Source organism: Crinia signifera, chromosome 7, assembly GCF_055691185.1.
Source record: "Crinia signifera chromosome 7, ASM5569118v1, whole genome shotgun sequence".
Classification (NCBI taxonomy): Eukaryota; Metazoa; Chordata; class Amphibia; order Anura; family Myobatrachidae; genus Crinia; species Crinia signifera.
Window position 1 is genome coordinate 107229496 of NC_139223.1, and position 27494 is coordinate 107256989.

Below are 27494 nucleotides of genomic sequence, written 5' to 3' on the forward strand. Positions count from 1 at the left end.
AATTTGCCAGTAATGTGAAAAAACCTACAGCAACTGGTGTTCCCATGTGGTCTCCCACCCAAGTACTAACCAGGCCCAACACTGCTTAGCTTCCAAGATCAGACAAGATTGGGCCTATCCAATGTGGTATGGCTGTAGGTGAGATACAAGCACTTTTTTGCCCTCTTCTACTTCTATCACCAGGTAAGCTAATAAAAAATTTTTCCTAACTGTTTTGGCTTAATGAAAAAAATCATGTTTTGGTAATGTAAAAAGACCTACAAGACATGATATTAGCAGGGGATCTTAAATGAAACTACTAAAGAGGCTCATACACTGTTTAGCTGCCAAAAGCAGTTGGAATTGGGCCTAAACAGTGTGGTAAGTCTTTAGGTGATGGCTATTGTGTCTGTTTGACCTCTTCCAAATGTCTGTACTGGCAATAAAAAGAAAAAGTTTCCAATTTAAATAGCTAGAGAATAAAAACAATTTGCCAGTAATGTGAAAAAACCTACAGCACCAGGTGTTCCCATGTGGTCTCCCACCCAAGTACTAACCAGGCCCAACACTGCTTAGCTTCCAAGATCAGACGAGATTTGGCCTATCCAATGTGGTATGGCTGTAGGTGAGATACATGCTCATTTTTGCCCTCTTCCCTTCTATCACCAGGTAAGCTAATAAAAAAGCTTCCTAACTGTTTTTGCTTACTGAAAAAAATCATGTGTTGGTAATGTAAAAAGACCGACAGGACATGATATTAGCAGGGGATCTTAAATTAAACTACTAAAGAGGCTCAACACTGTTTAGCTGCCAAAAGCAGTTGGAATTGGGCCTAAACAGTGTGGTAAGTCTTTAGGTGATGGCTATTGTGTCTGTTTGACCTCTTACAAATGTCTCTACAGGCAATAAAAAGAAAAAGTTTCCAATTTAAATAGCTAGAGAATAAAAACAATTTGCCAGTAATGTGAAAAAAACTACAGCACCTGGTGTTCCCATGTGGTCTCCCACCCAAGTACTAACCAGGCCCAACACTGCTTAGCTTCCAAGATCAGACGAGATTGGGCATATCCAATGTGGTATGGCTGTAGGTGAGATTCAGGCACTTTTTTGCCCTCTTCTACTTCTATCACCAGGTAAGCTAATAAAAAAGTTTCGTAACTGTTTTTGCTTACTGAAAAAAATCATGTGTTGGCAATGTAAAAAGACCTACAGGACATTATATTAGCAGGGGATCTTAAATTAAACTACTAAAGAGGCTCAACACTGTTTAGCTGCCAAAAGCAGTTAGAATTGGGCCTAAACAGTGTGGTAAGTCTTTAGGTGATGGCTATTGTGTATGTTTGACCTCTTCTAAATGTCTGTGCTGGCAATAAAAAGAAAAAGTTTCCAATTTAAATAGATAGAGAATAAAAACAATTTGCCAGTAATGTGAAAAAACCTACAGCACCTGGTGTTCCCACGTGGTCTCCCACCCAAGTACTAACCAGGCCCTACACTGCTTAGCTTCCAAGATCAGACGAGATTGGGCCTATCCAAAGTGGTATGGCTGTAGGTGAGATACATGCACTGTTTTGCCCTCTTCTACTTCTATCACCAGGTAAGCTAATAAAAAAGTTTCCTAACTGTTTTGGCTTAATGAAAAAAATCATGTTTTGGTAATGTAAAAAGACCTACAGGACATGATATTAGCAGGGGATCTTAAATGAAACTACTAAAGAGGCTCATACACTGTTTAGCTGCCAAAAGCAGTTGGAATTGGGCCTAAACAGTGTGGTAAGTCTTTAGGTGATGGCTATTGTGTCTGTTTGACCTCTTCCAAATGTCTGTACTGGCAATAAAAAGAAAAAGTTTCCAATTTAAATAGCTAGAGAATAAAAACAATTTGCCAGTAATGTGAAAAAACCTACAGCACCAGGTGTTCCCATGTGGTCTCCCACCCAAGTACTAACTAGGCCCAACACTGCTTAGCTTCCAAGATCAGACGAGATTAGGCCTATCCAATGTGGTATGGCTGTAGGTGAGATACATGCTCATTTTTGCCCTCTTCTCTTCTATCACCAGGTAAGCTAATAAAAAAGCTTCCTAACTGTTTTTGCTTACTGAAAAAAATCATGTGTTGGTAATGTAAAAAGACCTACAGGACATGATATTAGCAGGGGATCTTAAATTAAACTACTAAAGAGGCTCAACACTGTTTAGCTGCCAAAAGCAGTTGGAATTGGGCCTAAACAGTGTGGTAAGTCTTTAGGTGATGGCTATTGTGTCTGTTTGACCTCTTACAAATGTCTCTACAGGCAATAAAAAGAAAAAGTTTCCAATTTAAATAGCTAGAGAATAAAAACAATTTGCCAGAAATGTGAAAAAACCTACAGCACCTGGTGTTCCCATGTGGTCTCCCACCCAAGTACTAACCAGGCCCAACACTGCTTAGCTTCCAAGATCAGACGAGATTGGGCATATCCAATGTGGTATGGCTGTAGATGAGATACCGGCACTTTTTTGCCCTCTTCTACTTCTATCACCAGGTAAGCTAATAAAAAAGTTTCGTAACTGTTTTTGCTTACTGAAAAAAATCATGTGTTGGCAATGTAAAAAGACCGACAGGACATGATATTAGCAGGGGATCTTAAATTAAACTACTAAAGAGGCTCAACACTGTTTAGCTGCCAAAAGCAGTTGGAATTGGGCCTAAACAGTGTGGTAAGTCTTTAGGTGATGGCTATTGTGTATGTTTGACCTCTTCTAAATGTCTGTGCTGGCAATAAAAAGAAAAAGTTTCCAATTTAAATAGATAGAGAATAAAAAAAATTTGCCAGTAATGTGAAAAAACCTACAGCACCTGGTGTTCCCATGTGGTCTCCCACCAAAGTACTAACCAGGCCCAACACTGCTTAGCTTCCAAGATCAGGCCTATCCAATGTGGTATGGCTGTAGGTGAGATACATGCTCTTTTTTGCCCTCTTCTCTTCTATCACCAGGTAAGCTAATAAAAAAGCTTCCTAACTGTTTTTGCTTACTGAAAAAAATCATGTGTTGGTAATGTAAAAAGACCTACAGGACATGATATTAGCAGGGGATCTTAAATTAAACTACTAAAGAGGCTCAACACTGTTTAGCTGCCAAAAGCAGTTGGAATTGGGCCTAAACAGTGTGGTAAGTCTTTAGGTGATGGCTATTGTGTCTGTTTGACCTCTTACAAATGTCTCTACAGGCAATAAAAAGAAAAAGTTTCCAATTTAAATAGCTAGAGAATAAAAACAATTTGCCAGTAATGTGAAAAAACCTACAGCACCTGGTGTTCCCATGTGGCCTCCCACCCCAAGTACTAACCAGGCCCAACACTGCTTAGCTTCCAAGATCAGACGAGATTGGGCATATCCAATGTGGTATGGCTGTAGGTGAGATACATGCACTTTTTTGCCCTCTTCTACTTCTATTACCAGGTAAGCTAATAAAAAAGTTTCCTAACTGTTTTGGCTTAATGAAAAAAATCATGTTTTCGTAATGTAAAAAGACCTACAGGACATGATATTAGCAGGGGATCTTAAATGAAACTACTAAAGAGGCTCATACACTGTTTAGCTGCCAAAAGCAGTTGGAATTGGGCCTAAATAGTGTGGTAAGTCTTTAGGTGATGGCTATTGTGTTTGTTTGACCTCTTCCAAATGTCTGTACTGGCAATAAAAAGAAAAAGTTTCCAATTTAAATAGCTAGAGAATAAAAACAATTTGCCAGTAATGTGAAAAAACCTACAGCACCAGGTGTTCCCATGTGGTCTCCCAACCAAGTACTAACCAGGCCCAACACTGCTTAGCTTCCAAGATCAGACGAGATTGGGCCTATCCAATGTGGTATGGCTGTAGGTGAGATACATGCTCTTTTTTGCCCTCTTCTCTTCTATCACCAGGTAAGCTAATAAAAAAGCTTCCTAACTGTTTTTGCTTACTGAAAAAAATCATGTGTTGGTAATGTAAAAAGACCTACAGGACATGATATTAGCAGGGGATCTTAAATTAAACTACTAAAGAGGCTCAACACTGTTTAGCTGCCAAAAGCAGTTGGAATTGGGCCTAAACAGTGTGGTAAGTCTTTAGGTGATGGCTATTGTGTCTGTTTGACCTCTTACAAATGTCTCTACAGGCAATAAAAAGAAAAAGTTTCCAATTTAAATAGCTAGAGAATAAAAACAATTTGCCAGTAATGTGAAAAAACCTACAGCACCTGGTGTTCCCATGTGGCCTCCCACCCAAGTACTAACCAGGCCCAACACTGCTTAGCTTCCAAGATCAGACGAGATTGGGCATATCCAATGTGGTATTGCTGTAGGTGAGTTACAGGCACTTTTTTGCACTCTTCTACTTCTATCACCAGGTAAGCTAATAAAAAAGTTTCGTAACTGTTTTTGCTTACTGAAAAAAATCATGTGTTGGCAATGTAAAAAGACCTACAGGACATGATATTAGCAGGGGATCTTAAATTAAACTACTAAAGAGGCTCAACACTGTTTAGCTGCCAAAAGCAGTTGGAATTGGGCCTAAACAGTGTGGTAAGTCTTTAGGGGATGGCTATTGTGTATGTTTAACCTCTTCTAAATGTCTGTGCTGGCAATAAAAAGAAAAAGTTTCCAATTTAAATAGATAGAGAATAAAAACAATTTGCCAGTAATGTGAAAAAACCTACAGCACCTGGTGTTCCCATGTGGTCTCCCACCCAAGTACTAACCAGGCCCAACACTGCTTAGCTTCCAAGATCAGACGAGATTGGGCCTATCCAATGTGGTATGGCTGTAGGTGAGATACATGCACTTTTTTGCCCTCTTCTACTTCTATTACCAGGTAAGCTAATAAAAAAGTTTCCTAACTGTTTTGGCTTAATGAAAAAAATCATGTTTTCGTAATGTAAAAAGACCTACAGGACATGATATTAGCAGGGGATCTTAAATGAAACTACTAAAGAGGCTCATACACTGTTTAGCTGCCAAAAGCAGTTGGAATTGGGCCTAAATAGTGTGGTAAGTCTTTAGGTGATGGCTATTGTGTTTGTTTGACCTCTTCCAAATGTCTGTACTGGCAATAAAAAGAAAAAGTTTCCAATTTAAATAGCTAGAGAATAAAAACAATTTGCCAGTAATGTGAAAAAACCTACAGCACCAGGTGTTCCCATGTGGTCTCCCACCCAAGTACTAACCAGGCCCAACACTGCTTAGCTTCCAAGATCAGACGAGATTGGGCCTATCCAATGTGGTATGGCTGTAGGTGAGATACATGCTCTTTTTTGCCCTCTTCTCTTCTATCACCAGGTAAGCTAATAAAAAAGCTTCCTAACTGTTTTTGCTTACTGAAAAAAATCATGTGTTGGTAATGTAAAAAGACCTACAGGACATGATATTAGCAGGGGATCTTAAATGAAACTACTAAAGAGGCTCAACACTGTTTAGCTGCCAAAAGCAGTTGGAATTGGGCCTAAACAGTGTGGTAAGTCTTTAGGTGATGGCTATTGTGTCTGTTTGACCTCTTACAAATGTCTCTACAGGCAATAAAAATAAAAAGTTTCCAATTTAAATAGCTAGAGAATAAAAACAATTTGCCAGTAATGTGAAAAAACCTACAGCACCTGGTGTTCACATGTGGTCTCCCACCCAAGTACTAACCAGGCCCAACACTGCTTAGCTTCCAAGATCAAACGAGATTGGGCATATCCAATGTGGTATGGCTGTAGGTGAGATACAGGCACTTTTTTGCCCTCTTCCACTTCTATCACCAGGTAAGCTAATAAAAAAGTTTCGTAACTGTTTTTGCTTACTGAAAAAAATCATGTGTTGGCAATGTAAAAAGACATACAGGACATGATATTAGCAGGGGATCTTAAATTAAACTACTAAAGAGGCTCAACACTGTTTAGCTGCCAAAAGCAGTTGGAATTGGGCCTAAACAGTGTGGTAAGTCTTTAGGGGATGGCTATAGTGTATGTTTGACCTCTTCTAAATGTCTGTGCTGGCAATAAAAAGAAAAAGTTTCCAATTTAAATAGATAGAAAATAAAAACAATTTGCCAGTAATGTGAAAAAACCTACAGCACCTGGTGTTCCCATGTGGTCTCCCACCCAAGTACTAACCAGGCCCAACACTGCTTAGCTTCCAAGATCAGACGAGATTGGGCCTATCCAATGTGGTATGGCTGTAGGTGAGATACATGCACTTTTTTGCCCTCTTCTACTTCTATCACCAGGTAAGCTAATAAAAAAGTTTCCTAACTGTTTTGGCTTAATGAAAAAAATCATGTTTTGGTAATGTAAAAAGACCTACAGGACATGATATTAGCAGGGGATCTTAAATGAAACTACTAAAGAGGCTCATACACTGTTTAGCTGCCAAAAGCAGTTGGAATTGGGCCTAAACAGTGTGGTAAGTCTTTAGGTGATGGCTATTGTGTTTGTTTGACCTCTTCCAAATGTCTGTACTGGCAATAAAAAGAAAAAGTTTCCAATTTAAATAGCTAGAGAATAAAAACAATTTGCCAGTAATGTGAAAAAACCTACAGCACCAGGTGTTCCCATGTGGTCTCCCACCCAAGTACTAACCAGGCCCAACACTGCTTAGCTTCCAAGATCAGACGAGATTGGGCCTATCCAATGTGGTATGGCTGTAGGTGAGATACATGCTCTTTTTTGCCCTCTTCTCTTCTATCACCAGGTAAGCTAATAAAAAAGCTTCCTAACTGTTTTTGCTTACTGAAAAAAATCATGTGTTGGTAATGTAAAAAGACCTACAGGACATGATATTAGCAGGGGATCTTAAATGAAACTACTAAAGAGGCTCAACACTGTTTAGCTGCCAAAAGCAGTTGGAATTGGGCCTAAACAGTGTGGTAAGTCTTTAGGTGATGGCTATTGTGTCTGTTTGACCTCTTACAAATGTCTCTACAGGCAATAAAAATAAAAAGTTTCCAATTTAAATAGCTAGAGAATAAAAACAATTTGCCAGTAATGTGAAAAAACCTACAGCACCTGGTGTTCACATGTGGTCTCCCACCCAAGTACTAACCAGGCCCAACACTGCTTAGCTTCCAAGATCAGACGAGATTGGGCATATCCAATGTGGTATGGCTGTAGGTGAGATACAGGCACTTTTTTGCCCTCTTCCACTTCTATCACCAGGTAAGCTAATAAAAAAGTTTCGTAACTGTTTTTGCTTACTGAAAAAAATCATGTGTTGGCAATGTAAAAAGACATACAGGACATGATATTAGCAGGGGATCTTAAATTAAACTACTAAAGAGGCTCAACACTGTTTAGCTGCCAAAAGCAGTTGGAATTGGGCCTAAACAGTGTGGTAAGTCTTTAGGGGATGGCTATAGTGTATGTTTGACCTCTTCTAAATGTCTGTGCTGGCAATAAAAAGAAAAAGTTTCCAATTTAAATAGATAGAAAATAAAAACAATTTGCCAGTAATGTGAAAAAACCTACAGCACCTGGTGTTCCCATGTGGTCTCCCACCCAAGTACTAACCAGGCCCAACACTGCTTAGCTTCCAAGATCAGACGAGATTGGGCCTATCCAATGTGGTATGGCTGTAGGTGAGATACATGCACTTTTTTGCCCTCTTCTACTTCTATCACCAGGTAAGCTAATAAAAAAGTTTCCTAACTGTTTTGGCTTAATGAAAAAAATCATGTTTTGGTAATGTAAAAAGACCTACAGGACATGATATTAGCAGGGGATCTTAAATGAAACTACTAAAGAGGCTCATACACTGTTTAGCTGCCAAAAGCAGTTGGAATTGGGCCTAAACAGTGTGGTAAGTCTTTAGGTGATGGCTATTGTGTCTGTTTGACCTCTTCCAAATGTCTGTACTGGCAATAAAAAGAAAAAGTTTCTAATTTAAATAGCTAGAGAATAAAAACAATTTGCCAGTAATGTGAAAAAATCTACAGCACCAGGTGTTCCCATGTGGTCTCCCACCCAAGTACTAACCAGGCCCAACACTGCTTAGCTTCCAAGATCAGACAAGATTGGGCCTATCCAATGTGGTATGGCTGTAGGTGCGATACATGCTCTTTTTTGCCCTCTTCTCTTCTATCACCAGGTAAGCTAATAAAAAAGCTTCCTAACTGTTTTTGCTTACTGAAAAAAATCATGTGTTGGTAATGTAAAAAGACCTACAGGACATGATATTAGCAGGGGATCTTAAATTAAATTACTGAAGAGGCTCAACACTGTTTAGCTGCCAAAAGCAGTTGGAATTGGGCCTAAACAGTGTGGTAAGTCTTTAGGTGATGGCTATTGTGTATGTTTGACCTCTTACAAATGTCTCTACAGGCAATAAAAAGAAAAAGTTTCCAATTTAAATAGCTAGAGAATAAAAACAATTTGCCAGTAATGTGAAAAAACCTACAGCACCTGGTGTTCCCATGTGGTCTCCCACCCTAGTACTAACCAGGCCCAACACTGCTTAGCTTCCAAAATCAGACGAGATTGGGCATATCCAATGTGGTATGGCTGTAGGTGAGGTACAGGCACTTTTTTGCCCTCTTCTACTTCTATCACCAGGTAAGCTAATAAAAAAGTTTCGTAACTGTTTTGGCTTAATGAAAAAAATCATGTTTTGGTAATGTAAAAAGACCTACAGGACATGATATTAGCAGGGGATCTTAAATGAAACTACTAAAGAGGCTCATACACTGTTTAGCTGCCAAAAGCAGTTGGAATTGGGCCTAAACAGTGTGGTAAGTCTTTAGGTGATGGCTATTGTGTCTGTTTGACCTCTTCCAAATGTCTGTACTGGCAATAAAAAGAAAAAGTTTCCAATTTAAATAGCTAGAGAATAAAAACAATTTGCCAGTAATGTGAAAAAATCTACAGCACCAGGTGTTCCCATGTGGTCTCCCACCCAAGTACTAACCAGGCCCAACACTGCTTAGCTTCCAAGATCAGACAAGATTGGGCCTATCCAATGTGGTATGGCTGTAGGTGCGATACATGCTCTTTTTTGCCCTCTTCTCTTCTATCACCAGGTAAGCTAATAAAAAAGCTTCCTAACTGTTTTTGCTTACTGAAAAAAATCATGTGTTGGTAATGTAAAAAGACCTACAGGACATGATATTAGCAGGGGATCTTAAAATAAATTACTAAAGAGGCTCAACACTGTTTAGCTGCCAAAAGCAGTTGGAATTGGGCCTAAACAGTGTGGTAAATCTTTAGGTGATGGCTATTGTGTATGTTTGACCTCTTACAAATGTCTCTACAGGCAATAAAAAGAAAAAGTTTCCAATTTAAATAGCTAGAGAATAAAAACAATTTGCCAGTAATGTGAAAAAACCTACAGCACCTGGTGTTCCCATGTGGTCTCCCACCCTAGTACTAACCAGGCCCAACACTGCTTAGCTTCCAAAATCAGACGAGATTGGGCATATCCAATGTGGTATGGCTGTAGGTGAGGTACAGGCACTTTTTTGCCCTCTTCTACTTCTATCACCAGGTAAGCTAATAAAAAAGTTTCGTAACTGTTTTGGCTTAATGAAAAAAATCATGTTTTGGTAATGTAAAAAGACCTACAGGACATGATATTAGCAGGGGATCTTAAATTAAACTACTAAAGAGGCTCATACACTGTTTAGCTGCCAAAAGCAGTTGGAATTGGGCCTAAACAGTGTGGTAAGTCTTTGGGTGATGGCTATTGTGTCTGTTTGACCTCTTCCAAATGTCTGTACTGGCAATAAAAAGAAAAAGTTTCCAATTTAAATAGCTAGAGAATAAAAACAATTTGCCAGTAATGTGAAAAAACCTACAGCACCAGGTGTTCCCATGTGGTCTCCCACCCAAGTACTAACCAGGCCCATCACTGCTTAGCTTCCAAGATCAGACGAGATTGGGCCTATCCAATGTGGTATGGCTGTAGGTGAGAAACATTCTCTTTTTTGCCCTCTTCTCTTCTATCACCAGGTAAGCTAATAAAAAAGCTTCCTAACTGTTTTTGCTTACTGAAAAAAATCATGTGTTGGTAATGTAAAAAGACCTACAGGACATGATATTAGCAGGGGATCTTAAATTAAACTACTAAAGAGGCTCAACACTGTTTAGCTGCCAAAAGCAGTTGGAATTGGGCCTAAACAGTGTGGTAAGTCTTTAGGTGATGGCTATTGTGTATGTTTGACCTCTTCCAAATGTCTGTACTGGCAATAAAAAGAAAAAGTTTCCAATTTAAATAGCTAGAGAATAAAAACAATTTGCCAGTAATGTGAAAAAACCTACAGCACCAGGTGTTCCCATGTGGTCTCCCACCCAAGTACTAACCAGGCCCAACACTGCTTAGCTTCCAAAATCAGACGAGATTGGGCATATCCAATGTGGTATGGCTGTAGGTGAGGTACAGGCACTTTTTTGCCCTCTTCTACTTCTATCACCAGGTAAGCTAATAAAAAAGTTTCGTAACTGTTTTGGCTTAATGAAAAAAATCATGTTTTGGTAATGTAAAAAGACCTACAGGACATGATATTAGCAGGGGATCTTAAATTAAACTACTAAAGAGGCTCATACACTGTTTAGCTGCCAAAAGCAGTTGGAATTGGGCCTAAACAGTGTGGTAAGTCTTTGGGTGATGGCTATTGTGTCTGTTTGACCTCTTCCAAATGTCTGTACTGGCAATAAAAAGAAAAAGTTTCCAATTTAAATAGCTAGAGAATAAAAACAATTTGCCAGTAATGTGAAAAAACCTACAGCACCAGGTGTTCCCATGTGGTCTCCCACCCAAGTACTAACCAGGCCCATCACTGCTTAGCTTCCAAGATCAGACGAGATTGGGCCTATCCAATGTGGTATGGCTGTAGGTGAGAAACATTCTCTTTTTTGCCCTCTTCTCTTCTATCACCAGGTAAGCTAATAAAAAAGCTTCCTAACTGTTTTTGCTTACTGAAAAAAATCATGTGTTGGTAATGTAAAAAGACCTACAGGACATGATATTAGCAGGGGATCTTAAATTAAACTACTAAAGAGGCTCAACACTGTTTAGCTGCCAAAAGCAGTTGGAATTGGGCCTAAACAGTGTGGTAAGTCTTTAGGTGATGGCTATTGTGTATGTTTGACCTCTTCCAAATGTCTGTACTGGCAATAAAAAGAAAAAGTTTCCAATTTAAATAGCTAGAGAATAAAAACAATTTGCCAGTAATGTGAAAAAACCTACAGCACCAGGTGTTCCCATGTGGTCTCCCACACAAGTACTAACCAGGCCCATCACTGCTTAGCTTCCAAGATCAGACGAGATTGGGCCTATCCAATGTGGTATGGCTGTAGGTGCGATACATGCTCTTTTTTGCCCTCTTCTCTTCTATCACCAGGTAAGCTAATAAAAAAGCTTCCTAACTGTTTTTGCTTACTGAAAAAAATCATGTGTTGGTAATGTAAAAAGACCTACAGGACATGATATTAGCAGGGGATCTTAAATTAAACTACTAAAGAGGCTCAACACTGTTTAGCTGCCAAAAGCAGTTGGAATTGGGCCTAAACAGTGTGGTAAGTCTTTAGGTGATGGCTATTGTGTATGTTTGACCTCTACTAAATGTCTGTGCTGGCAATAAAAAGAAAAAGTTTCCAATTTAAATAGATAGAGAATAAAAACAATTTGCCAGTAATGTGAAAAAACCTACAGCAACTGGTGTTCCCATGTGGTCTCCCACCCAAGTACTAACCAGGCCCAACACTGCTTAGCTTCCAAGATCAGACAAGATTGGGCCTATCCAATGTGGTATGGCTGTAGGTGAGATACATGCACTTTTTTGCCCTCTTCTACTTCTATCACCAGGTAAGCTAATAAAAAAGTTTCCTAACTGTTTTGGCTTAATGAAAAAAATCATGTTTTGGTAATGTAAAAAGACCTACAGGACATGATATTAGCAGGGGATCTTAAATGAAACTACTAAAGAGGCTCATACACTGTTTAGCTGCCAAAAGCAGTTGGAATTGGGCCTAAACAGTGTGGTAAGTCTTTAGGTGATGGCTATTGTGTCTGTTTGACCTCTTACAAATGTCTGTACTGGCATTAAAAAGAAAAAGTTTCCAATTTAAATAGCTATAGAATAAAAACAATTTGCCAGTAATGTGAAAAAACCTACAGCACCAGGTGTTCCCATGTGGTCTCCCACCCAAGTACTAACCAGGCCCAACACTGCTTAGCTTCCAAGATCAGACGAGATTGGGCCTATCCAATGTGGTATGGCTGTAGGTGAGACACATGCTCTTTTTTGCCCTCTTCTCTTCTATCACCAGGAAAGCTAATAAAAAAGCTTCCTAACTTTTTTTGCTTACTGAAAAAAATCATGTGTTGGTAATGTAAAAAGACCTACAGGACATGATATTAGCAGGGGATCTTAAATTAAACTACTAAAGAGGCTCAACACTGTTTAACTGCCAAAAGCAGTTGGAATTGGGCCTAAACAGTGTGGTAAGTCTTTAGGTGATGGCTATTGTGTATGTTTGACCTCTTCTAAATGTCTGTGCTGGCAATAAAAAGAAAAAGTTTCCAATTTAAATAGATAGAGAATAAAAACAATTTGCCAGTAATGTGAAAAAACCTACAGCACCTGGTGTTCCCATGTGGTCTCCCACCCAAGTACTAACCAGGCCCAACACTGCTTAGCTGCCAAGATCAGACGAGATTGGGCCTATCCAATGTGGTACGACTGTAGGTGAGATACACGCACTTTTTTGCCCTCTTCTACTTCTATCACCAGGTAAGCTAATAAAAAAGTTTCCTAACTGTTTTGGCTTAATGAAAAAAATCATGTTTTGGTAATGTAAAAAGACCGACAGGACATGATATTAGCAGGGGATCTTAAATTAAACTACTAAAGAGGCTCAACACTGTTTAGCTGCCAAAAGCAGTTGGAATTGGGCCTAAACAGTGTGGTAAGTCTTTAGGTGATGGCTATTGTGTCTGTTTGACCTCTTACAAATGTCTCTACAGGCAATAAAAAGAAAAAGTTTCCAATTTAAATAGCTAGAGAATAAAAACAATTTGCCAGTAATGTGAAAAAACCTACAGCACCTGCTGTTCCCATGTGGTCTCCCACCCAAGTACTATCCAGGACCAACACTGCTTAGCTTCCAAGATCAGACGAGATTGGGCATATCCAATGTGGTATGGCTGTAGGTGAGATTCAGGCACTTTTTTGCCCTCTTCTACTTCTTTCACCAGGTAAGCTAATAAAAAAGTTTCGTAACTGTTTTTGCTTACTGAAAAAAATCATGTGTTGGCAATGTAAAAAGACCTACAGGACATGATATTAGCAGGGGATCTTAAATAAAACTACTAAAGAGGCTCATACACTGTTTAGCTGCCAAAAGCAGTTGGAATTGGGCCTAAATAGTGTGGTAAGTCTTTAGGTGATGGCTATTGTGTCTGTTTGACCTCTTCCAAATGTCTGTACTGGCAATAAAAAGAAAAAGTTTCCAATTTAAATAGCTAGAGAATAAAAACAATTTGCCAGTAATGTGAAAAAACCTACAGCACCAGGTGTTCCCATGTGGTCTCCCACCCAAGTACTAACCAGGCCCAACACTGCTTAGCTTCCAAGATCATACGAGATTGGGCCTATCCAATGTAGTATGGCTGTAGGTGAGATACATGCTCTTTTTTGCCCTCTTCTCTTCTTTCACCAGGTAAGCTAATAAAAAAGCTTCCTAACTGTTTTTGCTTACTGAAAAAAATCATGTGTTGGTAATGTAAAAAGACCTACAGGACATGATATTAGCAGGGGATCTTAAATGAAACTACTAAAGAGGCTCAACACTGTTTAGCTGCCAAAAGCAGTTGGAATTGGGCCTAAACAGTGTGGTAAGTCTTTAGGTGATGGCTATTGTGTCTGTTTGACCTCTTACAAATGTCTCTACAGGCAATAAAAAGAAAAAGTTTCCAATTTAAATAGCTAGAGAATAAAAACAATTTGCCAGTAATGTGAAAAAACCTACAGCACCTGGTGTTCCCATGTGGTCTCCCACCCAAGTACTAACCAGGCCCAACACTGCTTAGCTTCCAAAATCAGACGAGATTGGGCATATCCAATGTGATAGAGAATAAAAACAATTTGCCAGTAATGTGAAAAAACCTACAGCACCTGGTGTTCCCATGTGGTCTCCCACCCAAGTACTAACCAGGCCCAACACTGCTTAGCTTCCAAGATCAGACGAGATTGGGCCTATCCAATGTGGTATGGCTGTAGGTGAGATACATGCACTTTTTTGCCCTCTTCTACTTCTATCACCAGGTAAGCTAATAAAAAAGTTTGCTAACTGTTTTGGCTTAATGAAAAAAATCATGTTTTGGTAATGTAAAAAGACCTACAGGACATGATATTAGCAGGGGATCTTAAATGAAACTACTAAAGAGGCTCATACACTGTTTAGCTGCCAAAAGCAGTTGGAATTGGGCCTAAACAGTGTGGTAAGTCTTTAGGTGATGGCTATTGTGTCTGTTTGACCTCTTACAAATGTCTGTACTGGCATTAAAAAGAAAAAGTTTCCAATTTAAATAGCTATAGAATAAAAACAATTTGCCAGTAATGTGAAAAAACCTACAGCACCAGGTGTTCCCATGTGGTCTCCCACCCAAGTACTAACCAGGCCCAACACTGCTTAGCTTCCAAGATCAGACGAGATTGGGCCTATCCAATGTGGTATGGCTTTAGGTGAGACACATGCTCTTTTTTGCCCTCTTCTCTTCTATCACCAGGAAAGCTAATAAAAAAGCTTCCTAACTTTTTTTGCTTACTGAAAAAAATCATGTGTTGGTAATGTAAAAAGACCTACAGGACATGATATTAGCAGGGGATCTTAAATTAAACTACTAAAGAGGCTCAACACTGTTTAACTGCCAAAAGCAGTTGGAATTGGGCCTAAACAGTGTGGTAAGTCTTTAGGTGATGGCTATTGTGTATGTTTGACCTCTTCTAAATGTCTGTGCTGGCAATAAAAAGAAAAAGTTTCCAATTTAAATAGATAGAGAATAAAAACAATTTGCCAGTAATGTGAAAAAACCTACAGCACCTGGTGTTCCCATGTGGTCTCCCACCCAAGTACTAACCAGGCCCAACACTGCTTAGCTGCCAAGATCAGACGAGATTGGGCCTATCCAATGTGGTACGACTGTAGGTGAGATACACGCACTTTTTTGCCCTCTTCTACTTCTATCACCAGGTAAGCTAATAAAAAAGTTTCCTAACTGTTTTGGCTTAATGAAAAAAATCATGTTTTGGTAATGTAAAAAGACCGACAGGACATGATATTAGCAGGGGATCTTAAATTAAACTACTAAAGAGGCTCAACACTGTTTAGCTGCCAAAAGCAGTTGGAATTGGGCCTAAACAGTGTGGTAAGTCTTTAGGTGATGGCTATTGTGTCTGTTTGACCTCTTACAAATGTCTCTACAGGCAATAAAAAGAAAAAGTTTCCAATTTAAATAGCTAGAGAATAAAAACAATTTGCCAGTAATGTGAAAAAACCTACAGCACCTGCTGTTCCCATGTGGTCTCCCACCCAAGTACTAACCAGGCCCAACACTGCTTAGCTTCCAAGATCAGACAAGATTGGGCATATCCAATGTGGTATGGCTGTAGGTGAGATTCAGGCACTTTTTTGCCCTCTTCTACTGCTATCACCAGGTAAGCTAATAAAAAAGTTTCGTAACTGTTTTTGCTTACTGAAAAAAATCATGTGTTGGCAATGTAAAAAGACCTACAGGACATGATATTAGCAGGGGATCTTAAATAAAACTACTAAAGAGGCTCATACACTGTTTAGCTGCCAAAAGCAGTTGGAATTGGGCCTAAATAGTGTGGTAAGTCTTTAGGTGATGGCTATTGTGTCTGTTTGACCTCTTCCAAATGTCTGTACTGGCAATAAAAAGAAAAAGTTTCCAATTTAAATAGCTAGAGAATAAAAACAATTTGCCAGTAATGTGAAAAAACCTACAGCACCAGGTGTTCCCATGTGGTCTCCCACCCAAGTACTAACCAGGCCCAACACTGCTTAGCTTCCAAGATCATACGAGATTGGGCCTATCCAATGTAGTATGGCTGTAGGTGAGATACATGCTCTTTTTTGCCCTCTTCTCTTCTATCACCAGGTAAGCTAATAAAAAAGCTTCCTAACTGTTTTTGCTTACTGAAAAAAATCATGTGTTGGTAATGTAAAAAGACCTACAGGACATGATATTAGCAGGGGATCTTAAATGAAACTACTAAAGAGGCTCAACACTGTTTAGCTGCCAAAAGCAGTTGGAATTGGGCCTAAACAGTGTGGTAAGTCTTTAGGTGATGGCTATTGTGTCTGTTTGACCTCTTACAAATGTCTCTACAGGCAATAAAAAGAAAAAGTTTCCAATTTAAATAGCTAGAGAATAAAAACAATTTGCCAGTAATGTGAAAAAACCTACAGCACCTGGTGTTCCCATGTGGTCTCCCACCCAAGTACTAACCAGGCCCAACACTGCTTAGCTTCCAAAATCAGACGAGATTGGGCATATCCAATGTGATAGAGAATAAAAACAATTTGCCAGTAATGTGAAAAAACCTACAGCACCTGGTGTTCCCATGTGGTCTCCCACCCAAGTACTAACCAGGCCCAACACTGCTTAGCTTCCAAGATCAGACGAGATTGGGCCTATCCAATGTGGTATGGCTGTAGGTGAGATACATGCACTTTTTTGCCCTCTTCTACTTCTATTACCAGGTAAGCTAATAAAAAAGTTTTCTAACTGTTTTGGCTTAATGAAAAAAATCATGTTTTGGTAATGTAAAAAGACCTACAGGACATGATATTAGCAGGGGATCTTAAATGAAACTACTAAAGAGGCTCATACACTGTTTAGCTGCCAAAAGCAGTTGGAATTGGGCCTAAATAGTGTGGTAAGTCTTTAGGTGATGGCTATTGTGTCTGTTTGACCTCTTCCAAATGTCTGTACTGGCAATAAAAAGAAAACGTTTCCAATTTAAATAGCTATAGAATAAAAACAATTTGCCAGTAATGTGAAAAAACCTACAGCACCAGGTGTTCCCATGTGGTCTCCCACCCAAGTACTAACCAGGCCCAACACTGCTTAGCTTCCAAGATCAGACGAGATTGGGCCTATCCAATGTAGTATGGCTGTAGGTGAGATACATGCTCTTTTTTTCCCTCTTCTCTTCTATCACCAGGTAAGCTAATAAAAAAGCTTCCTAACTGTTTTTGCTTACTGAAAAAAATCATGTGTTGGTAATGTAAAAAGACCTACAGGACATGATATTAGCAGGGGATCTTAAATGAAACTACTAAAGAGGCTCAACACTGTTTAGCTGCCAAAAGCAGTTGGAATTGGGCCTAAACAGTGTGGTAAGTCTTTAGGTGATGGCTATTGTGTCTGTTTGACCTCTTACAAATGTCTCTACAGGCAATAAAAAGAAAAAGTTTCCAATTTAAATAGCTAGAGAATAAAAACAATTTGCCAGTAATGTGAAAAAACCTACAGCACCTGGTGTTCCCATGTGGTCTCCCACCCAAGTACTAACCAGGCCCAACACTGCTTAGCTTCCAAAATCAGACGAGATTGGGCATATCCAATGTGGTATGGCTGTAGATGAGATACAGGCACTTTTTTGCCCTCTTCTACTTCTATCACCAGGTAAGCTAATAAAAAAGTTTCGTAACTGTTTTTGCTTACTGAAAAAAATCATGTGTTGGCAATGTAAAAAGACATACAGGACATGATATTAGCAGGGGATCTTAAATTAAACTACTAAAGAGGCTCAACACTGTTTAGCTGCCAAAAGCAGTTGGAATTGGGCCTAAACAGTGTGGTAAGTCTTTAGGGGATGGCTATAGTGTATGTTTGACCTCTTCTAAATGTCTGTGCTGGCAATAAAAAGAAAAAGTTTCCAATTTAAATAGATAGAAAATAAAAACAATTTGCCAGTAATGTGAAAAAACCTACAGCACCTGGTGTTCCCATGTGGTCTCCCACCCAAGTACTAACCAGGCCCAACACTGCTTAGCTTCCAAGATCAGACGAGATTGGGCCTATCCAATGTGGTATGGCTGTAGGTGAGATACATGCACTTTTTTGCCCTCTTCTACTTCTATCACCAGGTAAGCTAATAAAAAAGTTTCCTAACTGTTTTGGCTTAATGAAAAAAATCATGTTTTGGTAATGTAAAAAGACCTACAGGACATGATATTAGCAGGGGATCTTAAATGAAACTACTAAAGAGGCTCATACACTGTTTAGCTGCCAAAAGCAGTTGGAATTGGGCCTAAACAGTGTGGTAAGTCTTTAGGTGATGGCTATTGTGTCTGTTTGACCTCTTCCAAATGTCTGTACTGGCAATAAAAAGAAAAAGTTTCCAATTTAAATAGCTAGAGAATAAAAACAATTTGCCAGTAATGTGAAAAAATCTACAGCACCAGGTGTTCCCATGTGGTCTCCCACCCAAGTACTAACCAGGCCCAACACTGCTTAGCTTCCAAGATCAGACAAGATTGGGCCTATCCAATGTGGTATGGCTGTAGGTGCGATACATGCTCTTTTTTGCCCTCTTCTCTTCTATCACCAGGTAAGCTAATAAAAAAGCTTCCTAACTGTTTTTGCTTACTGAAAAAAATCATGTGTTGGTAATGTAAAAAGACCTACAGGACATGATATTAGCAGGGGATCTTAAATTAAATTACTAAAGAGGCTCAACACTGTTTAGCTGCCAAAAGCAGTTGGAATTGGGCCTAAACAGTGTGGTAAGTCTTTAGGTGATGGCTATTGTGTATGTTTGACCTCTTACAAATGTCTCTACAGGCAATAAAAAGAAAAAGTTTCCAATTTAAATAGCTAGAGAATAAAAACAATTTGCCAGTAATGTGAAAAAATCTACAGCACCAGGTGTTCCCATGTGGTCTCCCACCCAAGTACTAACCAGGCCCAACACTGCTTAGCTTCCAAGATCAGACAAGATTGGGCCTATCCAATGTGGTATGGCTGTAGGTGAGATTCAGGCACTTTTTTGCCCTCTTCTACTGCTATCACCAGGTAAGCTAATAAAAAAGTTTCGTAACTGTTTTTGCTTACTGAAAAAAATCATGTGTTGGCAATGTAAAAAGACCTACAGGACATGATATTAGCAGGGGATCTTAAATTAAACTACTAAAGAGGCTCAACACTGTTTAGCTGCCAAAAGCAGTTGGAATTGGGCCTAAACAGTGTGGTAAGTCTTTAGGTGATGGCTATTGTGTCTGTTTGACCTCTTACAAATGTCTCTACAGGCAATAAAAAGAAAAAGTTTCCAATTTAAATAGCTAGAGAATAAAAACAATTTGCCAGTAATGTGAAAAAACCTACAGCACCTGCTGTTCCCATGTGGTCTCCCACCCAAGTACTAACCAGGCCCAACACTGCTTAGCTTCCAAGATCAGACAAGATTGGGCATATCCAATGTGGTATGGCTGTAGGTGAGATTCAGGCACTTTTTTGCCCTCTTCTACTGCTATCACCAGGTAAGCTAATAAAAAAGTTTCGTAACTGTTTTTGCTTACTGAAAAAAATCATGTGTTGGCAATGTAAAAAGACCTACAGGACATGATATTAGCAGGGGATCTTAAATAAAACTACTAAAGAGGCTCATACACTGTTTAGCTGCCAAAAGCAGTTGGAATTGGGCCTAAATAGTGTGGTAAGTCTTTAGGTGATGGCTATTGTGTCTGTTTGACCTCTTCCAAATGTCTGTACTGGCAATAAAAAGAAAAAGTTTCCAATTTAAATAGCTAGAGAATAAAAACAATTTGCCAGTAATGTGAAAAAACCTACAGCACCAGGTGTTCCCATGTGGTCTCCCACCCAAGTACTAACCAGGCCCAACACTGCTTAGCTTCCAAGATCATACGAGATTGGGCCTATCCAATGTAGTATGGCTGTAGGTGAGATACATGCTCTTTTTTGCCCTCTTCTCTTCTATCACCAGGTAAGCTAATAAAAAAGCTTCCTAACTGTTTTTGCTTACTGAAAAAAATCATGTGTTGGTAATGTAAAAAGACCTACAGGACATGATATTAGCAGGGGATCTTAAATGAAACTACTAAAGAGGCTCAACACTGTTTAGCTGCCAAAAGCAGTTGGAATTGGGCCTAAACAGTGTGGTAAGTCTTTAGGTGATGGCTATTGTGTCTGTTTGACCTCTTACAAATGTCTCTACAGGCAATAAAAAGAAAAAGTTTCCAATTTAAATAGCTAGAGAATAAAAACAATTTGCCAGTAATGTGAAAAAACCTACAGCACCTGGTGTTCCCATGTGGTCTCCCACCCAAGTACTAACCAGGCCCAACACTGCTTAGCTTCCAAAATCAGACGAGATTGGGCATATCCAATGTGATAGAGAATAAAAACAATTTGCCAGTAATGTGAAAAAACCTACAGCACCTGGTGTTCCCATGTGGTCTCCCACCCAAGTACTAACCAGGCCCAACACTGCTTAGCTTCCAAGATCAGACGAGATTGGGCCTATCCAATGTGGTATGGCTGTAGGTGAGATACATGCACTTTTTTGCCCTCTTCTACTTCTATTACCAGGTAAGCTAATAAAAAAGTTTTCTAACTGTTTTGGCTTAATGAAAAAAATCATGTTTTGGTAATGTAAAAAGACCTACAGGACATGATATTAGCAGGGGATCTTAAATGAAACTACTAAAGAGGCTCATACACTGTTTAGCTGCCAAAAGCAGTTGGAATTGGGCCTAAATAGTGTGGTAAGTCTTTAGGTGATGGCTATTGTGTCTGTTTGACCTCTTCCAAATGTCTGTACTGGCAATAAAAAGAAAACGTTTCCAATTTAAATAGCTATAGAATAAAAACAATTTGCCAGTAATGTGAAAAAACCTACAGCACCAGGTGTTCCCATGTGGTCTCCCACCCAAGTACTAACCAGGCCCAACACTGCTTAGCTTCCAAGATCAGACGAGATTGGGCCTATCCAATGTAGTATGGCTGTAGGTGAGATACATGCTCTTTTTTTCCCTCTTCTCTTCTATCACCAGGTAAGCTAATAAAAAAGCTTCCTAACTGTTTTTGCTTACTGAAAAAAATCATGTGTTGGTAATGTAAAAAGACCTACAGGACATGATATTAGCAGGGGATCTTAAATGAAACTACTAAAGAGGCTCAACACTGTTTAGCTGCCAAAAGCAGTTGGAATTGGGCCTAAACAGTGTGGTAAGTCTTTAGGTGATGGCTATTGTGTCTGTTTGACCTCTTACAAATGTCTCTACAGGCAATAAAAAGAAAAAGTTTCCAATTTAAATAGATAGAGAATAAAAACAATTTGCCAGTAATGTGAAAAAACCTACAGCACCTGGTGTTCCCATGTGGTCTCCCACCCAAGTACTAACCAGGCCCAACACTGCTTAGCTTCCAAAATCAGACGAGATTGGGCATATCCAATGTGGTATGGCTGTAGATGAGATACAGGCACTTTTTTGCCCTCTTCTACTTCTATCACCAGGTAAGCTAATAAAAAAGTTTCGTAACTGTTTTTGCTTACTGAAAAAAATCATGTGTTGGCAATGTAAAAAGACATACAGGACATGATATTAGCAGGGGATCTTAAATTAAACTACTAAAGAGGCTCAACACTGTTTAGCTGCCAAAAGCAGTTGGAATTGGGCCTAAACAGTGTGGTAAGTCTTTAGGGGATGGCTATAGTGTATGTTTGACCTCTTCTAAATGTCTGTGCTGGCAATAAAAAGAAAAAGTTTCCAATTTAAATAGATAGAAAATAAAAACAATTTGCCAGTAATGTGAAAAAACCTACAGCACCTGGTGTTCCCATGTGGTCTCCCACCCAAGTACTAACCAGGCCCAACACTGCTTAGCTTCCAAGATCAGACGAGATTGGGCCTATCCAATGTGGTATGGCTGTAGGTGAGATACATGCACTTTTTTGCCCTCTTCTACTTCTATCACCAGGTAAGCTAATAAAAAAGTTTCCTAACTGTTTTGGCTTAATGAAAAAAATCATGTTTTGGTAATGTAAAAAGACCTACAGGACATGATATTAGCAGGGGATCTTAAATGAAACTACTAAAGAGGCTCATACACTGTTTAGCTGCCAAAAGCAGTTGGAATTGGGCCTAAACAGTGTGGTAAGTCTTTAGGTGATGGCTATTGTGTCTGTTTGACCTCTTCCAAATGTCTGTACTGGCAATAAAAAGAAAAAGTTTCCAATTTAAATAGCTAGAGAATAAAAACAATTTGCCAGTAATGTGAAAAAATCTACAGCACCAGGTGTTCCCATGTGGTCTCCCACCCAAGTACTAACCAGGCCCAACACTGCTTAGCTTCCAAGATCAGACAAGATTGGGCCTATCCAATGTGGTATGGCTGTAGGTGCGATACATGCTCTTTTTTGCCCTCTTCTCTTCTATCACCAGGTAAGCTAATAAAAAAGCTTCCTAACTGTTTTTGCTTACTGAAAAAAATCATGTGTTGGTAATGTAAAAAGACCTACAGGACATGATATTAGCAGGGGATCTTAAATTAAATTACTAAAGAGGCTCAACACTGTTTAGCTGCCAAAAGCAGTTGGAATTGGGCCTAAACAGTGTGGTAAGTCTTTAGGTGATGGCTATTGTGTATGTTTGACCTCTTACAAATGTCTCTACAGGCAATAAAAAGAAAAAGTTTCCAATTTAAATAGCTAGAGAATAAAAACAATTTGCCAGTAATGTGAAAAAATCTACAGCACCAGGTGTTCCCATGTGGTCTCCCACCCAAGTACTAACCAGGCCCAACACTGCTTAGCTTCCAAGATCAGACAAGATTGGGCCTATCCAATGTGGTATGGCTGTAGGTGCAATACATGCTCTTTTTTGCCCTCTTCTCTTCTATCACCAGGTAAGCTAATAAAAAAGCTTCCTAACTGTTTTTGCTTACTGAAAAAAATCATGTGTTGGTAATGTAAAAAGACCTACAGGACATGATATTAGCAGGGGATCTTAAATTAAATTACTAAAGAGGCTCAACACTGTTTAGCTGCCAAAAGCAGTTGGAATTGGGCCTAAACAGTGTGGTAAGTCTTTAGGTGATGGCTATTGTGTATGTTTGACCTCTTACAAATGTCTCTACAGGCAATAAAAAGAAAAAGTTTCCAATTTAAATAGCTAGAGAATAAAAACAATTTGCCAGTAATGTGAAAAAACCTACAGCACCTGGTGTTCCCATGTGGTCTCCCACCCTAGTACTAACCAGGCCCAACACTGCTTAGCTTCCAAAATCAGACGAGATTGGGCATATCCAATGTGGTATGGCTGTAGGTGAGGTACAGGCACTTTTTTGCCCTCTTCTACTTCTATCACCAGGTAAGCTAATAAAAAAGTTTCGTAACTGTTTTGGCTTAATGAAAAAAATCATGTTTTGGTAATGTAAAAAGACCTACAGGACATGATATTAGCAGGGGATCTTAAATGAAACTACTAAAGAGGCTCATACACTGTTTAGCTGCCAAAAGCAGTTGGAATTGGGCCTAAACAGTGTGGTAAGTCTTTAGGTGATGGCTATCGTGTCTGTTTGACCTCTTCCAAATGTCTGTACTGGCAATAAAAAGAAAAAGTTTCCAATTTAAATAGCTAGAGAATAAAAACAATTTGCCAGTAATGTGAAAAAATCTACAGCACCAGGTGTTCCCATGTGGTCTCCCACCCAAGTACTAACCAGGCCCAACACTGCGTAGCTTCCAAGATCAGACAAGATTGGGCCTATCCAATGTGGTATGGCCGTAGGTGCGATACATGCTCTTTTTTGCCCTCTTCTCTTCTATCACCAGGTAAGCTAATAAAAAAGCTTCCTAACTGTTTTTGCTTACTGAAAAAAATCATGTGTTGGTAATGTAAAAAGACCTACAGGACATGATATTAGCAGGGGATCTTAAATTAAATTACTAAAGAGGCTCAACACTGTTTAGCTGCCAAAAGCAGTTGGAATTGGGCCTAAACAGTGTGGTAAGTCTTTAGGCTATTGTGTATGTTTGACCTCTTACAAATGTCTCTACAGGCAATAAAAAGAAAAAGTTTCCAATTTAAATAGCTAGAGAATAAAAACAATTTGCCAGTAATGTGAAAAAACCTACAGCACCTGGTGTTCCCATGTGGTCTCCCACCCTAGTACTAACCAGGCCCAACACTGCTTAGCTTCCAAAATCAGACGAGATTGGGCATATCCAATGTGGTATGGCTGTAGGTGAGGTACAGGCACTTTTTTGCCCTCTTCTACTTCTATCACCAGGTAAGCTAATAAAAAAGTTTCGTAACTGTTTTGGCTTAATGAAAAAAATCATGTTTTGGTAATGTAAAAAGACCTACAGGACATGATATTAGCAGGGGATCTTAAATGAAACTACTAAAGAGGCTCATACACTGTTTAGCTGCCAAAAGCAGTTGGAATTGGGCCTAAACAGTGTGGTAAGTCTTTAGGTGATGGCTATTGTGTCTGTTTGACCTCTTACAAATGTCTGTACTGGCATTAAAAAGAAAAAGTTTCCAATTTAAATAGCTATAGAATAAAAACAATTTGCCAGTAATGTGAAAAAACCTACAGCACCAGGTGTTCCCATGTGGTCTCCCACCCAAGTACTAACCAGGCCCAACACTGCTTAGCTTCCAAGATCAGACGAGATTGGGCCTATCCAATGTGGTATGGCTGCAGGTGAGACACATGCTCTTTTTTGCCCTCTTCTCTTCTATCACCAGGTAAGCTAATAAAAAAGCTTCCTAACTGTTTTTGCTTACTGAAAAAAATCATGTGTTGGTAATGTAAAAAGACCTACAGGACATGATATTAGCAGTGGATTATAAATTAAACTACCAAAGAGGCTCAACACTGTTTAACTGCCAAAAGCAGTTGGAATTGGGCCTAAACAGTGTGGTAAGTCTTTAGGTGATGGCTATTGTGTATGTTTGACCTCTTCTAAATGTCTGTGCTGGCAATAAAAAGAAAAAGTTTCCAATTTAAATAGATAGAGAATAAAAACAATTTGCCAGTAATGTGAAAAAACCTACAGCACCTGGTGTTCCCATGTGGTCTCCCACCCAAGTACTAACCAGGCCCAACACTGCTTAGCTGCCAAGATCAGACGAGATTGGGCCTATCCAATGTGGTACGACTGTAGGTGAGATACACGCACTTTTTTGCCCTCTTCTACTTCTATCACCAGGTAAGCTAATAAAAAAGTTTCCTAACTGTTTTGGCTTAATGAAAAAAATCATGTTTTGGTAATGTAAAAAGACCGACAGGACATGATATTAGCAGGGGATCTTAAATTAAACTACAAAAGAGGCTCAACACTGTTTAGCTGCCAAAAGCAGTTGGAATTGGGCCTAAACAGTGTGGTAAGTCTTTAGGTGATGGCTATTGTGTCTGTTTGACCTCTTACAAATGTCTCTACAGGCAATAAAAAGAAAAAGTTTCCAATTTAAATAGCTAGAGAATAAAAACAATTTGCCAGTAATGTGAAAAAACCTACAGCACCTGCTGTTCCCATGTGGTCTCCCACCCAAGTACTAACCAGGCCCAACACTGCTTAGCTTCCAAGATCAGACGAGATTGGGCATATCCAATGTGGTATGGCTGTAGGTGAGATTCAGGCACTTTTTTGCCCTCTTCTACTTCTATCACCAGGTAAGCTAATAAAAAAGTTTCGTAACTGTTTTTGCTTACTGAAAAAAATCATGTGTTGGCAATGTAAAAAGACCTACAGGACATGATATTAGCAGGGGATCTTAAATTAAACTACTAAAGAGGCTCAACACTGTTTAGCTGCCAAAAGCAGTTGGAATTGGGCCTAAACAGTGTGGTAAGTCTTTAGGTGATGGCTATTGTGTATGTTTGACCTCTTCTAAATGTCTCTGCTGGCAATAAAAAGAAAAAGTTTCCAATTTAAATAGATAGAGAATAAAAACAATTTGCCAGTAATGTGAAAAAACCTACAGCAACTGGTGTTCCCATGTGGTCTCCCACCCAAGTACTAACCAGGCCCAACACTGCTTAGCTTCCAAGATCAGACAAGATTGGGCCTTTCCAATGTGGTATGGCTGTAGGTGAGATACATGCACTTTTTTGCCCTCTTCTACTTCTATCACCAGGTAAGCTAATAAAAAAGTTTCCTAACTGTTTTGGCTTAATGAAAAAAATCATGTTTTGGTAATGTAAAAAGACCTACAGGACATGATATTAGCAGGGGATCTTAAATGAAACTACTAAAGAGGCTCATACACTGTTTAGCTGCCAAAAGCAGTTGGAATTGGGCCTAAACAGTGTGGTAAGTCTTTAGGTGATGGCTATTGTGTCTGTTTGACCTCTTCCAAATGTCTGTACTGGCATTAAAAAGAAAAAGTTTCCAATTTAAATAGCTATAGAATAAAAACAATTTGCCAGTAATGTGAAAAAACCTACAGCACCAGGTGTTCCCATGTGGTCTCCCACCCAAGTACTAACCAGGCCCAACACTGCTTAGCTTCCAAGATCAGACGAGATTGGGCCTATCCAATGTGGTATGGCTGTAGGTGAGACACATGCTCTTTTTTGCCCTCTTCTCTTCTATCACCAGGTAAGCTTATAAAAAAGCTTCCTAACTGTTTTTGCTTACTGAAAAAAATCATGTGTTGGTAATGTAAAAAGACCTACAGGACATGATATTAGCAGGGGATCTTAAATTAAACTACTAAAGAGGCTCAACACTGTTTAACTGCCAAAAGCAGTTGGAATTGGGCCTAAACAGTGTGGTAAGTCTTTAGGTGATGGCTATTGTGTATGTTTGACCTCTTCTAAATGTCTGTGCTGGCAATAAAAAGAAAAAGTTTCCAATTTAAATAGATAGAGAATAAAAACAATTTGCCAGTAATGTGAAAAAACCTACAGCACCTGGTGTTCCCATGTGGTCTCCCACCCAAGTACTAACCAGGCCCAACACTGCTTAGCTGCCAAGATCAGACGAGATTGGGCCTATCCAATGTGGTACGACTGTAGGTGAGATACACGCACTTTTTTGCCCTCTTCTACTTCTATCACCAGGTAAGCTAATAAAAAAGTTTCCTAACTGTTTTGGCTTAATGAAAAAAATCATGTTTTGGTAATGTAAAAAGACCGACAGGACATGATATTAGCAGGGGATCTTAAATTAAACTACTAAAGAGGCTCAACACTGTTTAGCTGCCAAAAGCAGTTGGAATTGGGCCTAAACAGTGTGGTAAGTCTTTAGGGGATGGCTATAGTGTATGTTTGACCTCTTCTAAATGTCTGTGCTGGCAATAAAAAGAAAAAGTTTCCAATTTAAATAGATAGAGAATAAAAACAATTTGCCAGTAATGTGAAAAAACCTACAGCACATGCTGTTCCCATGTGGTCTCCCACCCAAGTACTAACCAGGCCCAACACTGCTTAGCTTCCAAGATCAGACGAGATTGGGCATATCCAATGTGGTATGGCTGTAGGTGAGATTCAGGCACTTTTTTGCCCTCTTCTACTTCTA

At 39.3% G+C, this 27494-nt stretch overlaps 54 non-coding genes and 8 pseudogenes across 54 annotated transcripts; all 62 read right to left on the reverse strand.

Annotated features, from left to right (window-relative positions):
• Positions 1-21: 21 nt before the first annotated feature.
• Positions 22-140, reverse strand: LOC146024802 (5S ribosomal RNA; annotated as a pseudogene).
• Positions 141-487: 347 nt separating this feature from the next.
• LOC146023782 (5S ribosomal RNA) lies at positions 488-606 on the reverse strand. The gene has a single exon (XR_014453188.1). It is a non-coding gene; the product is annotated as a 5S ribosomal RNA (ribosomal RNA).
• Positions 607-950: 344 nt separating this feature from the next.
• On the reverse strand, positions 951-1069 carry LOC146021589 (5S ribosomal RNA). The gene has a single exon (XR_014451069.1). It is a non-coding gene; the product is annotated as a 5S ribosomal RNA (ribosomal RNA).
• Positions 1070-1414: 345 nt separating this feature from the next.
• LOC146023202 (5S ribosomal RNA) lies at positions 1415-1533 on the reverse strand. Its single transcript, XR_014452627.1, has one exon. It is a non-coding gene; the product is annotated as a 5S ribosomal RNA (ribosomal RNA).
• A 346-nt stretch (positions 1534-1879) lies between these two features.
• Positions 1880-1998, reverse strand: LOC146024324 (5S ribosomal RNA). Its single transcript, XR_014453709.1, has one exon. It is a non-coding gene; the product is annotated as a 5S ribosomal RNA (ribosomal RNA).
• A 344-nt stretch (positions 1999-2342) lies between these two features.
• On the reverse strand, positions 2343-2461 carry LOC146025587 (5S ribosomal RNA). Its single transcript, XR_014454245.1, has one exon. It is a non-coding gene; the product is annotated as a 5S ribosomal RNA (ribosomal RNA).
• A 345-nt stretch (positions 2462-2806) lies between these two features.
• Positions 2807-2915, reverse strand: LOC146025195 (5S ribosomal RNA; annotated as a pseudogene).
• A 344-nt stretch (positions 2916-3259) lies between these two features.
• On the reverse strand, positions 3260-3379 carry LOC146024017 (5S ribosomal RNA). The gene has a single exon (XR_014453414.1). It is a non-coding gene; the product is annotated as a 5S ribosomal RNA (ribosomal RNA).
• A 346-nt stretch (positions 3380-3725) lies between these two features.
• LOC146022746 (5S ribosomal RNA) lies at positions 3726-3844 on the reverse strand. Its single transcript, XR_014452188.1, has one exon. It is a non-coding gene; the product is annotated as a 5S ribosomal RNA (ribosomal RNA).
• Positions 3845-4188: 344 nt separating this feature from the next.
• On the reverse strand, positions 4189-4307 carry LOC146022936 (5S ribosomal RNA). The gene has a single exon (XR_014452371.1). It is a non-coding gene; the product is annotated as a 5S ribosomal RNA (ribosomal RNA).
• Positions 4308-4652: 345 nt separating this feature from the next.
• On the reverse strand, positions 4653-4771 carry LOC146022056 (5S ribosomal RNA). Its single transcript, XR_014451524.1, has one exon. It is a non-coding gene; the product is annotated as a 5S ribosomal RNA (ribosomal RNA).
• Positions 4772-5117: 346 nt separating this feature from the next.
• Positions 5118-5236, reverse strand: LOC146022381 (5S ribosomal RNA). Its single transcript, XR_014451839.1, has one exon. It is a non-coding gene; the product is annotated as a 5S ribosomal RNA (ribosomal RNA).
• A 344-nt stretch (positions 5237-5580) lies between these two features.
• LOC146022457 (5S ribosomal RNA) lies at positions 5581-5699 on the reverse strand. The gene has a single exon (XR_014451913.1). It is a non-coding gene; the product is annotated as a 5S ribosomal RNA (ribosomal RNA).
• Positions 5700-6044: 345 nt separating this feature from the next.
• Positions 6045-6163, reverse strand: LOC146022057 (5S ribosomal RNA). Its single transcript, XR_014451525.1, has one exon. It is a non-coding gene; the product is annotated as a 5S ribosomal RNA (ribosomal RNA).
• Positions 6164-6509: 346 nt separating this feature from the next.
• Positions 6510-6628, reverse strand: LOC146022382 (5S ribosomal RNA). Its single transcript, XR_014451840.1, has one exon. It is a non-coding gene; the product is annotated as a 5S ribosomal RNA (ribosomal RNA).
• Positions 6629-6972: 344 nt separating this feature from the next.
• Positions 6973-7091, reverse strand: LOC146021581 (5S ribosomal RNA). The gene has a single exon (XR_014451061.1). It is a non-coding gene; the product is annotated as a 5S ribosomal RNA (ribosomal RNA).
• A 345-nt stretch (positions 7092-7436) lies between these two features.
• LOC146022058 (5S ribosomal RNA) lies at positions 7437-7555 on the reverse strand. Its single transcript, XR_014451526.1, has one exon. It is a non-coding gene; the product is annotated as a 5S ribosomal RNA (ribosomal RNA).
• A 346-nt stretch (positions 7556-7901) lies between these two features.
• On the reverse strand, positions 7902-8020 carry LOC146024459 (5S ribosomal RNA). The gene has a single exon (XR_014453840.1). It is a non-coding gene; the product is annotated as a 5S ribosomal RNA (ribosomal RNA).
• A 344-nt stretch (positions 8021-8364) lies between these two features.
• LOC146021685 (5S ribosomal RNA) lies at positions 8365-8483 on the reverse strand. The gene has a single exon (XR_014451162.1). It is a non-coding gene; the product is annotated as a 5S ribosomal RNA (ribosomal RNA).
• Positions 8484-8829: 346 nt separating this feature from the next.
• Positions 8830-8948, reverse strand: LOC146024460 (5S ribosomal RNA). Its single transcript, XR_014453841.1, has one exon. It is a non-coding gene; the product is annotated as a 5S ribosomal RNA (ribosomal RNA).
• A 344-nt stretch (positions 8949-9292) lies between these two features.
• On the reverse strand, positions 9293-9411 carry LOC146021686 (5S ribosomal RNA). The gene has a single exon (XR_014451163.1). It is a non-coding gene; the product is annotated as a 5S ribosomal RNA (ribosomal RNA).
• A 346-nt stretch (positions 9412-9757) lies between these two features.
• LOC146022992 (5S ribosomal RNA) lies at positions 9758-9876 on the reverse strand. The gene has a single exon (XR_014452425.1). It is a non-coding gene; the product is annotated as a 5S ribosomal RNA (ribosomal RNA).
• Positions 9877-10220: 344 nt separating this feature from the next.
• LOC146022531 (5S ribosomal RNA) lies at positions 10221-10339 on the reverse strand. The gene has a single exon (XR_014451983.1). It is a non-coding gene; the product is annotated as a 5S ribosomal RNA (ribosomal RNA).
• Positions 10340-10685: 346 nt separating this feature from the next.
• On the reverse strand, positions 10686-10804 carry LOC146022993 (5S ribosomal RNA). The gene has a single exon (XR_014452426.1). It is a non-coding gene; the product is annotated as a 5S ribosomal RNA (ribosomal RNA).
• A 344-nt stretch (positions 10805-11148) lies between these two features.
• On the reverse strand, positions 11149-11267 carry LOC146023808 (5S ribosomal RNA). Its single transcript, XR_014453212.1, has one exon. It is a non-coding gene; the product is annotated as a 5S ribosomal RNA (ribosomal RNA).
• A 344-nt stretch (positions 11268-11611) lies between these two features.
• On the reverse strand, positions 11612-11730 carry LOC146024803 (5S ribosomal RNA; annotated as a pseudogene).
• Positions 11731-12076: 346 nt separating this feature from the next.
• On the reverse strand, positions 12077-12195 carry LOC146022384 (5S ribosomal RNA). Its single transcript, XR_014451842.1, has one exon. It is a non-coding gene; the product is annotated as a 5S ribosomal RNA (ribosomal RNA).
• Positions 12196-12539: 344 nt separating this feature from the next.
• LOC146024089 (5S ribosomal RNA) lies at positions 12540-12658 on the reverse strand. The gene has a single exon (XR_014453483.1). It is a non-coding gene; the product is annotated as a 5S ribosomal RNA (ribosomal RNA).
• A 345-nt stretch (positions 12659-13003) lies between these two features.
• LOC146023843 (5S ribosomal RNA) lies at positions 13004-13122 on the reverse strand. The gene has a single exon (XR_014453246.1). It is a non-coding gene; the product is annotated as a 5S ribosomal RNA (ribosomal RNA).
• Positions 13123-13468: 346 nt separating this feature from the next.
• LOC146023882 (5S ribosomal RNA) lies at positions 13469-13587 on the reverse strand. The gene has a single exon (XR_014453283.1). It is a non-coding gene; the product is annotated as a 5S ribosomal RNA (ribosomal RNA).
• A 344-nt stretch (positions 13588-13931) lies between these two features.
• LOC146025344 (5S ribosomal RNA) lies at positions 13932-14049 on the reverse strand (annotated as a pseudogene).
• A 23-nt stretch (positions 14050-14072) lies between these two features.
• On the reverse strand, positions 14073-14191 carry LOC146022059 (5S ribosomal RNA). Its single transcript, XR_014451527.1, has one exon. It is a non-coding gene; the product is annotated as a 5S ribosomal RNA (ribosomal RNA).
• A 346-nt stretch (positions 14192-14537) lies between these two features.
• LOC146024072 (5S ribosomal RNA) lies at positions 14538-14656 on the reverse strand. Its single transcript, XR_014453467.1, has one exon. It is a non-coding gene; the product is annotated as a 5S ribosomal RNA (ribosomal RNA).
• Positions 14657-15000: 344 nt separating this feature from the next.
• LOC146024090 (5S ribosomal RNA) lies at positions 15001-15119 on the reverse strand. Its single transcript, XR_014453484.1, has one exon. It is a non-coding gene; the product is annotated as a 5S ribosomal RNA (ribosomal RNA).
• Positions 15120-15464: 345 nt separating this feature from the next.
• LOC146023746 (5S ribosomal RNA) lies at positions 15465-15583 on the reverse strand. Its single transcript, XR_014453153.1, has one exon. It is a non-coding gene; the product is annotated as a 5S ribosomal RNA (ribosomal RNA).
• A 346-nt stretch (positions 15584-15929) lies between these two features.
• LOC146023883 (5S ribosomal RNA) lies at positions 15930-16048 on the reverse strand. Its single transcript, XR_014453284.1, has one exon. It is a non-coding gene; the product is annotated as a 5S ribosomal RNA (ribosomal RNA).
• A 344-nt stretch (positions 16049-16392) lies between these two features.
• LOC146025345 (5S ribosomal RNA) lies at positions 16393-16510 on the reverse strand (annotated as a pseudogene).
• Positions 16511-16533: 23 nt separating this feature from the next.
• On the reverse strand, positions 16534-16652 carry LOC146022060 (5S ribosomal RNA). The gene has a single exon (XR_014451528.1). It is a non-coding gene; the product is annotated as a 5S ribosomal RNA (ribosomal RNA).
• Positions 16653-16998: 346 nt separating this feature from the next.
• LOC146023362 (5S ribosomal RNA) lies at positions 16999-17117 on the reverse strand. Its single transcript, XR_014452783.1, has one exon. It is a non-coding gene; the product is annotated as a 5S ribosomal RNA (ribosomal RNA).
• A 344-nt stretch (positions 17118-17461) lies between these two features.
• Positions 17462-17580, reverse strand: LOC146023010 (5S ribosomal RNA). Its single transcript, XR_014452442.1, has one exon. It is a non-coding gene; the product is annotated as a 5S ribosomal RNA (ribosomal RNA).
• Positions 17581-17925: 345 nt separating this feature from the next.
• On the reverse strand, positions 17926-18044 carry LOC146022061 (5S ribosomal RNA). Its single transcript, XR_014451529.1, has one exon. It is a non-coding gene; the product is annotated as a 5S ribosomal RNA (ribosomal RNA).
• A 346-nt stretch (positions 18045-18390) lies between these two features.
• LOC146024461 (5S ribosomal RNA) lies at positions 18391-18509 on the reverse strand. The gene has a single exon (XR_014453842.1). It is a non-coding gene; the product is annotated as a 5S ribosomal RNA (ribosomal RNA).
• Positions 18510-18853: 344 nt separating this feature from the next.
• Positions 18854-18972, reverse strand: LOC146024463 (5S ribosomal RNA). The gene has a single exon (XR_014453843.1). It is a non-coding gene; the product is annotated as a 5S ribosomal RNA (ribosomal RNA).
• A 345-nt stretch (positions 18973-19317) lies between these two features.
• LOC146023747 (5S ribosomal RNA) lies at positions 19318-19436 on the reverse strand. Its single transcript, XR_014453154.1, has one exon. It is a non-coding gene; the product is annotated as a 5S ribosomal RNA (ribosomal RNA).
• A 346-nt stretch (positions 19437-19782) lies between these two features.
• On the reverse strand, positions 19783-19901 carry LOC146023884 (5S ribosomal RNA). Its single transcript, XR_014453285.1, has one exon. It is a non-coding gene; the product is annotated as a 5S ribosomal RNA (ribosomal RNA).
• A 344-nt stretch (positions 19902-20245) lies between these two features.
• LOC146025346 (5S ribosomal RNA) lies at positions 20246-20363 on the reverse strand (annotated as a pseudogene).
• A 23-nt stretch (positions 20364-20386) lies between these two features.
• On the reverse strand, positions 20387-20505 carry LOC146022063 (5S ribosomal RNA). Its single transcript, XR_014451531.1, has one exon. It is a non-coding gene; the product is annotated as a 5S ribosomal RNA (ribosomal RNA).
• A 346-nt stretch (positions 20506-20851) lies between these two features.
• Positions 20852-20970, reverse strand: LOC146023363 (5S ribosomal RNA). Its single transcript, XR_014452784.1, has one exon. It is a non-coding gene; the product is annotated as a 5S ribosomal RNA (ribosomal RNA).
• A 344-nt stretch (positions 20971-21314) lies between these two features.
• LOC146023011 (5S ribosomal RNA) lies at positions 21315-21433 on the reverse strand. Its single transcript, XR_014452443.1, has one exon. It is a non-coding gene; the product is annotated as a 5S ribosomal RNA (ribosomal RNA).
• Positions 21434-21778: 345 nt separating this feature from the next.
• Positions 21779-21897, reverse strand: LOC146022064 (5S ribosomal RNA). Its single transcript, XR_014451532.1, has one exon. It is a non-coding gene; the product is annotated as a 5S ribosomal RNA (ribosomal RNA).
• A 346-nt stretch (positions 21898-22243) lies between these two features.
• On the reverse strand, positions 22244-22362 carry LOC146024464 (5S ribosomal RNA). Its single transcript, XR_014453844.1, has one exon. It is a non-coding gene; the product is annotated as a 5S ribosomal RNA (ribosomal RNA).
• A 344-nt stretch (positions 22363-22706) lies between these two features.
• LOC146024465 (5S ribosomal RNA) lies at positions 22707-22825 on the reverse strand. Its single transcript, XR_014453845.1, has one exon. It is a non-coding gene; the product is annotated as a 5S ribosomal RNA (ribosomal RNA).
• A 344-nt stretch (positions 22826-23169) lies between these two features.
• LOC146021687 (5S ribosomal RNA) lies at positions 23170-23288 on the reverse strand. The gene has a single exon (XR_014451164.1). It is a non-coding gene; the product is annotated as a 5S ribosomal RNA (ribosomal RNA).
• A 346-nt stretch (positions 23289-23634) lies between these two features.
• Positions 23635-23753, reverse strand: LOC146024989 (5S ribosomal RNA; annotated as a pseudogene).
• Positions 23754-24091: 338 nt separating this feature from the next.
• Positions 24092-24210, reverse strand: LOC146021688 (5S ribosomal RNA). Its single transcript, XR_014451165.1, has one exon. It is a non-coding gene; the product is annotated as a 5S ribosomal RNA (ribosomal RNA).
• Positions 24211-24556: 346 nt separating this feature from the next.
• Positions 24557-24675, reverse strand: LOC146023041 (5S ribosomal RNA). The gene has a single exon (XR_014452472.1). It is a non-coding gene; the product is annotated as a 5S ribosomal RNA (ribosomal RNA).
• A 344-nt stretch (positions 24676-25019) lies between these two features.
• Positions 25020-25138, reverse strand: LOC146024091 (5S ribosomal RNA). Its single transcript, XR_014453485.1, has one exon. It is a non-coding gene; the product is annotated as a 5S ribosomal RNA (ribosomal RNA).
• A 345-nt stretch (positions 25139-25483) lies between these two features.
• On the reverse strand, positions 25484-25602 carry LOC146022525 (5S ribosomal RNA). The gene has a single exon (XR_014451977.1). It is a non-coding gene; the product is annotated as a 5S ribosomal RNA (ribosomal RNA).
• Positions 25603-25947: 345 nt separating this feature from the next.
• LOC146024691 (5S ribosomal RNA) lies at positions 25948-26066 on the reverse strand (annotated as a pseudogene).
• A 346-nt stretch (positions 26067-26412) lies between these two features.
• Positions 26413-26531, reverse strand: LOC146022385 (5S ribosomal RNA). The gene has a single exon (XR_014451843.1). It is a non-coding gene; the product is annotated as a 5S ribosomal RNA (ribosomal RNA).
• A 344-nt stretch (positions 26532-26875) lies between these two features.
• LOC146024092 (5S ribosomal RNA) lies at positions 26876-26994 on the reverse strand. Its single transcript, XR_014453486.1, has one exon. It is a non-coding gene; the product is annotated as a 5S ribosomal RNA (ribosomal RNA).
• Positions 26995-27339: 345 nt separating this feature from the next.
• Positions 27340-27458, reverse strand: LOC146023994 (5S ribosomal RNA). Its single transcript, XR_014453393.1, has one exon. It is a non-coding gene; the product is annotated as a 5S ribosomal RNA (ribosomal RNA).
• Positions 27459-27494: the final 36 nt, after the last annotated feature.